Source organism: Carlito syrichta, unplaced genomic scaffold, assembly GCF_000164805.1.
Source record: "Carlito syrichta isolate Samal-C Ts95f unplaced genomic scaffold, Tarsius_syrichta-2.0.1 Scaffold136949, whole genome shotgun sequence".
NCBI lineage: Eukaryota > Metazoa > Chordata > Mammalia > Primates > Tarsiidae > Carlito > Carlito syrichta.
Window position 1 is genome coordinate 238,555 of NW_007081045.1, and position 9,097 is coordinate 247,651.

At 36.9% G+C, this 9,097-nt stretch overlaps 1 pseudogene; it reads left to right on the forward strand.

Annotated features, from left to right (window-relative positions):
• Positions 1-5,827: 5,827 nt before the first annotated feature.
• Positions 5,828-7,464, forward strand: LOC103251208 (annotated as a pseudogene).
• The last annotated feature ends 1,633 nt before the right edge of the window (positions 7,465-9,097 follow it).

The following is a 9,097-nucleotide window of genomic DNA, read 5'->3' on the forward strand; positions in this document are numbered from 1 at the left end:
ATTTTTTGATTTATTGTAGAGATGAGGTCTCGCTGCCCAGGCGGGTCTCGAACCCGCGGGCTTAGGCAATTCACTCACCTCAGCCTCCCAAAGGCGCGGGATTACAGGCTGAGCCACCGAGCCTGGCTAGATAAAAATTCTTGTATTTCATTTCCTCCTAAAGCAAATGTCTAATTGGCAAAAAGTACTGGTGGTAGTTTTCCTTTTTGAAGAAGAAAGGAGTGATAACTTTCCATAGCTACATGTTTTCAAACTCTCCCAATTACCATAATAATACAAAAAGTCATTGATAGAATTTGGTAAGGTATATAAATCAATTGTATTATAAACTTTTTAAAGTTTTCATTAAAAAAAAGCTATGATATTTGTCTTAAAATAATGACTACTTTTTAAATAGCCCAGTTTTGAAAATATTTATTTTGACTTATGTATAATGCCTACATTTCTAAATTTTATGGATCATTTAAAAAATTCTTTATCAAGCAAATATTAGGTAGAGGACTCTATCCTGGGTGCTAAATGTGCAATGATTAATAAGTCATTGTTGCTTTTCAAAATGAGATTACTTTTTTGTGTGTGAGTCAGAGTTTCACTCTTGTCACCCAGGCTGGAGTGCCGTGGCATGCTCACAGCCACTGCAACCTCGACCTACTGGGGTGAGGCAGTCCTTCCATCTCAGCTTTCCAAGTAGCTGGAACTACAGATGCACACCACCACGCCCAGCTAGTTTTTTGTGATTTATTGTAGAGACCAAGTTGCCCAGGGTGGTCTCGAATCCCTGGGCTCAGGCAATCCTCTCACCTTGCCCTCCAAAGGTGCTGGGATTGCAGGCTGAGCCACCAAGCCCGGCCGAGATTACATTTAAGAGAAAAACCTGTAGACATGAAATATAACTCGAGTATATATAAGAAACTTTAGCAAAGTAAATAGATGATGTATAAATGCACCGGGAAGAGATTGGTTGTGAATATTTTGCTGTTTTAGTTAAACCATGAAAGTGGCATCAAAGACATCAATTAAATGTCAACTGAGGAGATATTTTTGGTTGCAAAGGCAGCCCCCCTTCACGAGTAATTGAGCTCTCAGAGATGAGTGCATAAGGCTATTGCAAGCAAGCAAATCATTCAGTAGTTTAAAGGGGGAAAAAAATTGATCTGTGCTTCAAAGTCATCAGTGTAATCTTCAATTAAACTTGTATCTCAATCAACTTATTTTGGTTGGAATCTACAGTTAACTTTGGTATCCCTAAGACCCATATAATGTTGGTACAAAAATATGCCTACCACATGGTTCTCTAAACAAATATTTGGGAAAAGACTCCCATCAGTACAATAGAATACATCTCTTTGAAAAAAATATTATTTTAAAATATTTCTTTGTGTGGATGTGTATTAGGGTTAATTATATGTCCCAATATGTGCTTGACAAATTAGAATGGATATTTTGAGGGAAAAAAGTATATGCACTTACTTCATTATATTAAATAAAGGAGTTTAATAAGTATTAAGGGGAAAATACATGTTTAAATGAGTGTTCAATGGAAGTAAATTACAAAGGGCAAAATTATCTATTTGACATGCTTACTTAGGAAACTATCTTTTCTAAAAATGTAGAAAAGTTTATAACAAGCTTGAGGGCCATTTGCTGGTTTTAAATAGAAATTTTAAGGGAAAAACTATTACTTGGTTACGAATAATCCTAAAAATTAGAAATCATTATTACTGTTGTGTTCATGGGAAATATAGAATAGTATTAATAACAAAACTCTGATTGCCTTCCTATATAATAATAGGATTTTAATGACCAGGAATTACTAATTTCTTTTCCCACAAGAAAGAATACTAAAAATTCATTTTCCCTTACAACACTGAAAATACACTTCAGTTTGGAATATTATGTGAAATTGTAAGTGAAATGTAAAAATGGAATTAATAAGGATTCATCATGTACCTGATATTGTCCTAAAATATATGCAATTAGGTGATTAGCTTATGTGTTTGTTTTGTTAGAAAAAAGTCTCCATAATAGAAAGTTATTAGATAAATACAGGTTAAGCATCCTGTATCCAATAAAATATAAAATTCAAAACTTTTTGAACACCAACATGACATCACATGTAGAAAATTCCACACCTGACACCTTTGCTTTCTGATGATGCATTAACTTTGCCTTATGCACAAAAGTATTTAAAATACTGTACAAAATTACCTTTAAGCTATGAGTATAAGGTATATATAAAATATAATTAAATTTTGTGTTCAGGTTTAGACTCCATCCCCAAGATATTTCATTATGTGCATTCAAGTATTCCAAAATCTGAAAAATATCAGAATTCAAAAACACTTCTGGTCCTAAGCACTTCAAATAAGGAATACTCAACCTGTAATACACTAACAACTAACTGAAGTGTGAAGTTTGAAATAATATTTAACTTGATCAAAATGATTGTAATTATTGGCATAATCATTAAAAAAGCTACACATTATATATTTTGGTATATTCTATTTTTTTAAGTGCAGAATATCTATCAAAAATTGCCAATATATCAAAATTCTCAAAGGTCCAAGTTTGGTAATATATGTTTATTCAGATTAAATTGAGAATTTTGTTTTCAGGCATTGTGCCTTAACTTAGAAAATAATAAGATGTTGGCATTCGCATACTAACATGCAAATGCCAACAATCAATAGTTGTCATCAATTGGGATTTTAATTCAATGACTTATTCTGTGTTTCCTGTACCAGGCCTTAACAACAATCAGCTATAAAATTGATTATCTTACTCTTCAACAGCATTTTGTTGTTATCAAAGTTTAAATGTAGATTGGCTATGGAGATTTAATGAAAAATGAGAATCTCTGTTTTTGTGAGCTTCATTATAATGATAGATCCACAAATAAATTTAATAAGATTTACAACTCAAACAAGATCCCAGAGAATCATGGGAGTAATAGTCTGCTTTAATTAGCTAAAAGTAAAATCCAGAAAACATAGTGGCTAACTCTCTGGTTTCTTTGCAATGTCTGTAAGTCCTGATTTACATTAGGCTTTTTTATCCTTTTTTTCCCCTCACAGATTTCCCAAAGTAAACGGAGGACACTTAAAAACAGCATTCTTCATAAACTTAGCTTAGCATGTACTTTGCTAATGAACATAGCCAAAAAATTCAGCTAATTTAAATTGTGTAGCCTACACAATTCACTTTACTAGCATGTACTTTGTATGTACTGAATACATTTTGTAAGTGGACATAAAAGCAAAAAGATAAAATTGCATTTATTAATACTAAAAAGATATGCAACAAACATAAACCAAGCAATTACTAAAAAATAAATTAATTATTAAATAATTTTAGTAATAGTACTCAAGAAAAATCTGGAGATGTTCATCACAAAAGACCTAAAAAAGAATAAGCTTAGACAATACATTTTGTGTATACTGATATATTTATTTACAAATTAGTTATAAAATCAATAAAAATGCAAAATGTCATTGTCATGTCTACATTTACCTTTTCCATCTTTCACTCTTCCTATTTTCACTTTTCCACTCCCATTTACATTAGCCACATAACTATGTGCTTCAAATGAACTCTTAGAAAGTCCAGTTCTAAACCCAAAGTCTCTTTTTCTCTCTCAAAAAATAAAAAAAAAAGAAGTGGATTCTGAAGGAACTGTCAAAAAGATTCCAATTTTTTTAGACTCTGTTTGAGTTTTATTAATTTCAACTTTTTTCTTCTAAGAGCACCTTAGTTATCCACTGAAAAGATCTGACTGATGCTTCAATAAATGCATAAACGTTCACTGTTACTTTGATCTACAGGCAAAGAATCATGACATCCCGGGACACATGGGTGATAGCCTTCTTTATGTAATTCTGATGAACTGCATCAAAGTACCATTCAGTTTTGGTTGCTTCAGTAGCAGAAAAATTAGACAGATTGGAAAGAGTTCACAGAAAAAGCAAAAAATGACTAAGAAAATCAACTCAGTGGGGGAAAGAGGATAAAGCACTTGGTCCAGTGACAACCAAAAAGTTACAGGAAAGTATTCAGAAACAATTTAAATACTTTGGGAAAAATTGGGTGGGTAATCTGGTAATAAAAAATAATATGTCAAATAAATATCTATCTTTTTTCCATTTTTATTTTAGATTCAGGGAAGAACATGCACCTGTTTGTTACATGGACATTTTGTGAAGTGGTAGAGATTGGGTCTCAGATGGCCCATTCCCCAGATTGTGAACATTGTGCTAAATGGGTAATTTTTGAATAGGTGATTTGGGATTTTATTAGTTCTGGGAAGGTGAGAGACTCTGCCTTATAGAAAATATACTTTTAAAAAAACGTACATTTTACTTGATAATCATATTCTGGGGGTGTCAGAAATATGTATGCATATTTTAAGAGGTGTTATTTATATATTACTTTTACTTTGTTGTAATCAGAAGTGTCTGGAAACTGATGACAACCACTTTGAACACCTCTTGTAATTGTAGAAGACAAACGTAGCTTGGATTCACATTTTATCAGTACATATCGAGTATTACATTTTTTTTTTTTTTTTTTTGTGAGTTGGCATCTCACTGTGTCGCCCAGATTGGAGTGCAGTGGCACACTCACAGCCACCCCAGCGTCAACCTACTGGGCTCCAGAGATCCTTCCGCCTCAGCCTTCCAAGTAGCCGGAACTACAGGCGCGTGCAGTGCAACCACGTCCAGCTAAGTTTTTTATTTATTGTAGAGAGGAGGTCTCGCCAAGTTGCCCAGGCTGGTCTTGAATCTGCGGGCTCAGGCAATCCACTCGCCTCCCAAAGTGCTGGGCTTACAGGCTGAGTCACTGAGCCCGGCCTGAGTATTACAATTTTAATACAGTTATTTTCCTTTCTAAAAACGTATATACATATTTTGGCACCCTCTGTATACATCCTGAAACCCTTATTACGTGGAAATGAATTCTACAATCAATAATTACTCCAAACTGATGTTTAACAGTAAAAAGTAAGTGATAGTGGTTAAGTGATTTATATAAAAATAACATGTCAAGTAAAACTAGACTATCCATAATAACTCTTCTAATGTGCCAGACACTGTACTAAGACCTTTACGTACGTTGAGTTACTACTCTGTAAGATAAGTATTAATATTTATTATTTCAGTTTTATTGTTGGAGAAACCGAGCAAATGAGAGGAAAAATAACATGCCGAGGTGAATGCCTACTAATAAATAGAGTTAGCACCCAGTCACTGTAGGCTCCAGTGTTTACACTTGTGTCCATCAACTCTGTTGTCTCTCTGGAAACCAGTATAGTTATCCCTTAGTATTCATGAAGGATTAGTCGCAAGACCCCCACCCACACAGCTGAAAATTTATGCATCACTTTTGACTCTCCCTTTTGACCAGAAGCCTTTACAATAACATAGGCAGTCAACATATATTTTTTATGATTGATGTATTATATATTGTCTTTTGTATAATAAAGGAAAGAAAAGAAAATATTCTAAAATTATAAAAATATGTTTATTAATTGGAAGTAGATCATCGTAAAGGTCTTCATTTTTCTGCCTTCACATTGATAGTTTGAGGAGGAGGAGGAAAAGGAGGAGTTGGTTTTGCTGTCTTAGAAGTCCCAGAGTTGGAGGGATAGAAGGGGGAAACAGGAGAAGCAAGCATATTCGGTGTAACTTGTATTTTTAAAAAATTCAGCTCCAAGCGACGGCACTGTGAGGCACCACTGTCCTCTGTTTCTCTGCTGCACTGACCTCGACGTCTTTTCTGAGTCCCAGTAGTTTGCAGTCTAGAGATTGGTGAGCCCATTTAATAGAAGAAAATGGAAACTGAAGAGCCAGAGGAAACCTTCCCAACATTGAAACTAATGATGAATTTGGTAAATGCCCTGCAGAAGACATGGAAGAGGAAGAAGCATTTGAAAGACCTAGAAACACCGATGAGGTGGTTGAATTGCACATTCTGCTTCAGAGCAAGAATGCCAGGGCGTGATTGGAAAAGATGGCAAAAATATTAAGACTCTCCATACAGACTACGATATCAGTGCTTCAGTCCCAGACAGCAGTGGCCCTGAGCGCGTATTGTCAGCGCTGATACTGAAACAACTGGAGAAATTCCGAAGATAAGCATCCCTTCCTTGGAAGATGGCCCACCCACTGCAGCCAGCCCGCTTCCACTCGAATCTGATGCTGTTGGAATGCTTAAATTACCAACACGGTAAAAGAAGTTTCTTTGAGAGTTGAGGCTCTTGATTCATCAGGAGGAATGACTGGGGTCCAAGGTACTAAAATCAATGAACTTGGAGAGAACACTCAAGCCACAATCAAACTTTTCCAGGAATACTGTCCCCATTCCGCTGACAGAGTCATTCTTATTGAAGGCAAGCCTGATAGGGTTGTGGAGTGCACAAAGATCATCCTTGGTCTTATGTCTGGGTCTCCCAACAAAGGCCATGCATAACCTTATGATCCCAATCTTTACATGAAAGCTATGGCTGTGATGTTTTTGCAATGGCATTTGATGCCGGCTGTGGACGTCCAGTGGGATGCCCGATGCAGGGAGGAGGTGGTTTTGACAGAATGCCCCCGGGTCGGGGTGGGTGTCCTGCGCCTCCTTCTAGAAGAAGTGATGATGACGGATGATGTGAGTCCCCGTCGAGGACCACCGCTACGTCCCCTCGGACGAGGTGGCTAGGATGGTAGCAGAGCTCGGAATCTTCCTCTTCCTCCGCCATCACCCCCTCGAGGAGGAAACCTAAAGGCCTGTGACAGAAGAGGAAGGCAGGGAGACCGATACAATGGCTTGGCTACTTTCATCGCTAATGAAACTTAGGAGCCTGCAGTAGATACGTGGAATGCATCACAATGGCAGATGACTTACGAACCGCAAGGCAGCTCTTTTTTTTTTTGAGTTGGAATCTCACTCGGTCGCCCAGACTGGAGGGCAGTGGCCGCTCCTGGCCACCGCAGCCTGGACCTGCTGGACTCCGGCGATCCTCCCGCCTCAACCTTCCAGGTAGCTGGAATTACAGGCAGGCGCTATCATGCCCGGCTGATTCTTTGATTTATTGTAGAGATGAGGTCTCGCTGCCCAGGCGGGTCTCGAACCCGTGGGCTCAGGCAATCCACTCACCTCAGCTTCCCAAAGACGCGGGATTACAGGCTGAGCCTGTGATAATAGGATTATTCCCATGCAGGAGGTCGTGGCTCATAGGATCATCTTGGTGGATCTAGTATGGATACTCGAGTAACTACTCCCAAAGATTTGGTTGGATCTATTGGCAAAGGTGGTCAGAGGTTAAACAAATCGTCGTGAATAAGAAGCTTCCATCAAAATTGATGAGGCTTTTGAAGGATCCAAATTTCGGATCATTACCATTGCAGAACACCCGACCCGATACCAAATGCACTATGTTTCCTGGAGAACAGTGTGAAGCAGAATTCTGGAAAGTTTTTCTAAGACGTACTGAACGCATCCCATATTTTTTGTTTTATCGGCTTCTGTTTAAAAGGTTAACATTCCTCTGCTTCATAATTGTTCTGCTTTTGAGGGGCAGTGAAATCTCCATTCACCAGATGTAATTTATAATTCTTTACAAACAAGATTGGGGAGAGGGAAGAGTGTGCAAAAACTAACACTGAAATTTTGAAACAGCAGCTGAGCGAATGGATTTTATTTTTCTTCATTGTTGGTGGTTTGCAAAATGTAATTATTGTGAACACCTTGCTGTGTGATCACTGTGATATCTTGGGGAGGGGGAGGTGACAAGGAAGAAAAGTAACAATAATCCACGTCCGTCGCATCTGTTCAGAGAGGTGTGCAAAATGTGCTGCTCTTTTTGTAAGAAACGTTTTATGATTTTTAAAATAAATTTAGTGATCAAAAAAATCCATATATAAGTGGATTGTGCAGTTCAACCTGTGTTGTTCAAGGGTCAGCTGTATTTGCACATAACATACATAAATCTTCTCATATACTTTAAATCCATATTAATTTATAATACCTAGCACAAAATAAATCTAGATAAAAGTTGTTATACAATATTTTTATTAGTATCATTTTTATTGTAGCATTGCTATTTTTTATTGCTTTTATTTTCTGAAGACTTTTGATTCACAGTCGGTTGAATCTGTGGATGTAGAATGAACAGATAGAAAGGGCCAACTGCACCTCTCTAAATATATCACATTTACAGTCTAATTTTATACCAACTCACATCTAAATAAGTACTCTCACAACTGAACAGCAAGATAACTGTAGATAAAGATTCTGTAGATTTTTGCTATTTCATATGGTGGGCAATAGCAATGTGTCCCTATTGAGTGACAAAAAGTTTATTACAAATTGAGATGTTCTATAAATAAAAACACATGGATTTGAAATACTTAGAATAACAACAAAAATACAAAATATATTATTAAAGTAATTATAGTGACAATACTTTGAAATGAAAATATTTTGGATATATTGAGCTAAATAAAATATATTATTAAAATTAATCACAATATCTCTCTACTTTTTAAAAGTGGCTATAGAAGCCATGCTCAGTGGCTCAGCCTGTAATCCCGCACTTTGGGAGGCTGAAGTGAGTGGATTGCCTGAGCCCGCAGGTTCAAGACCCACCTGGCAACTTGGTGAGACCTCATCTCTACAATAAATAAAAAATTAGCCGGGTGTGGTAGCGCACGCCTGCAGTTCCAGCTACTTGGAAGGCTGAGGCGGAAGGATTGCCAGAGCTCAGCAGGTCGAGGCTGTAGTGGCTGGGAATGGCCACTGCTCTCAGTCTGGGTGACGGAGTGAGACTCCGACTCAAAAATAAATAAATAAATAATAAAAATAAATAAATAAATAAAAGTGGCTATAGAAAGTTTTTAATGATATATTGTGATTTATATTTGTGATTAACATTACACTTCTATGGGACAGCATTCGTTAGATGAAACTCATGGTCTTTTAAAAAATTTCATTTTATTTATAGAGATGTGGGGTACAAGAAAGGATTAACTACACAAGTAGGCTGCATACAGGTGAAGTTGGGGCCTCCAACAGGCCCTCACTTTCCCTGGTTTGGGACCAGATACCTTTGGTCTTT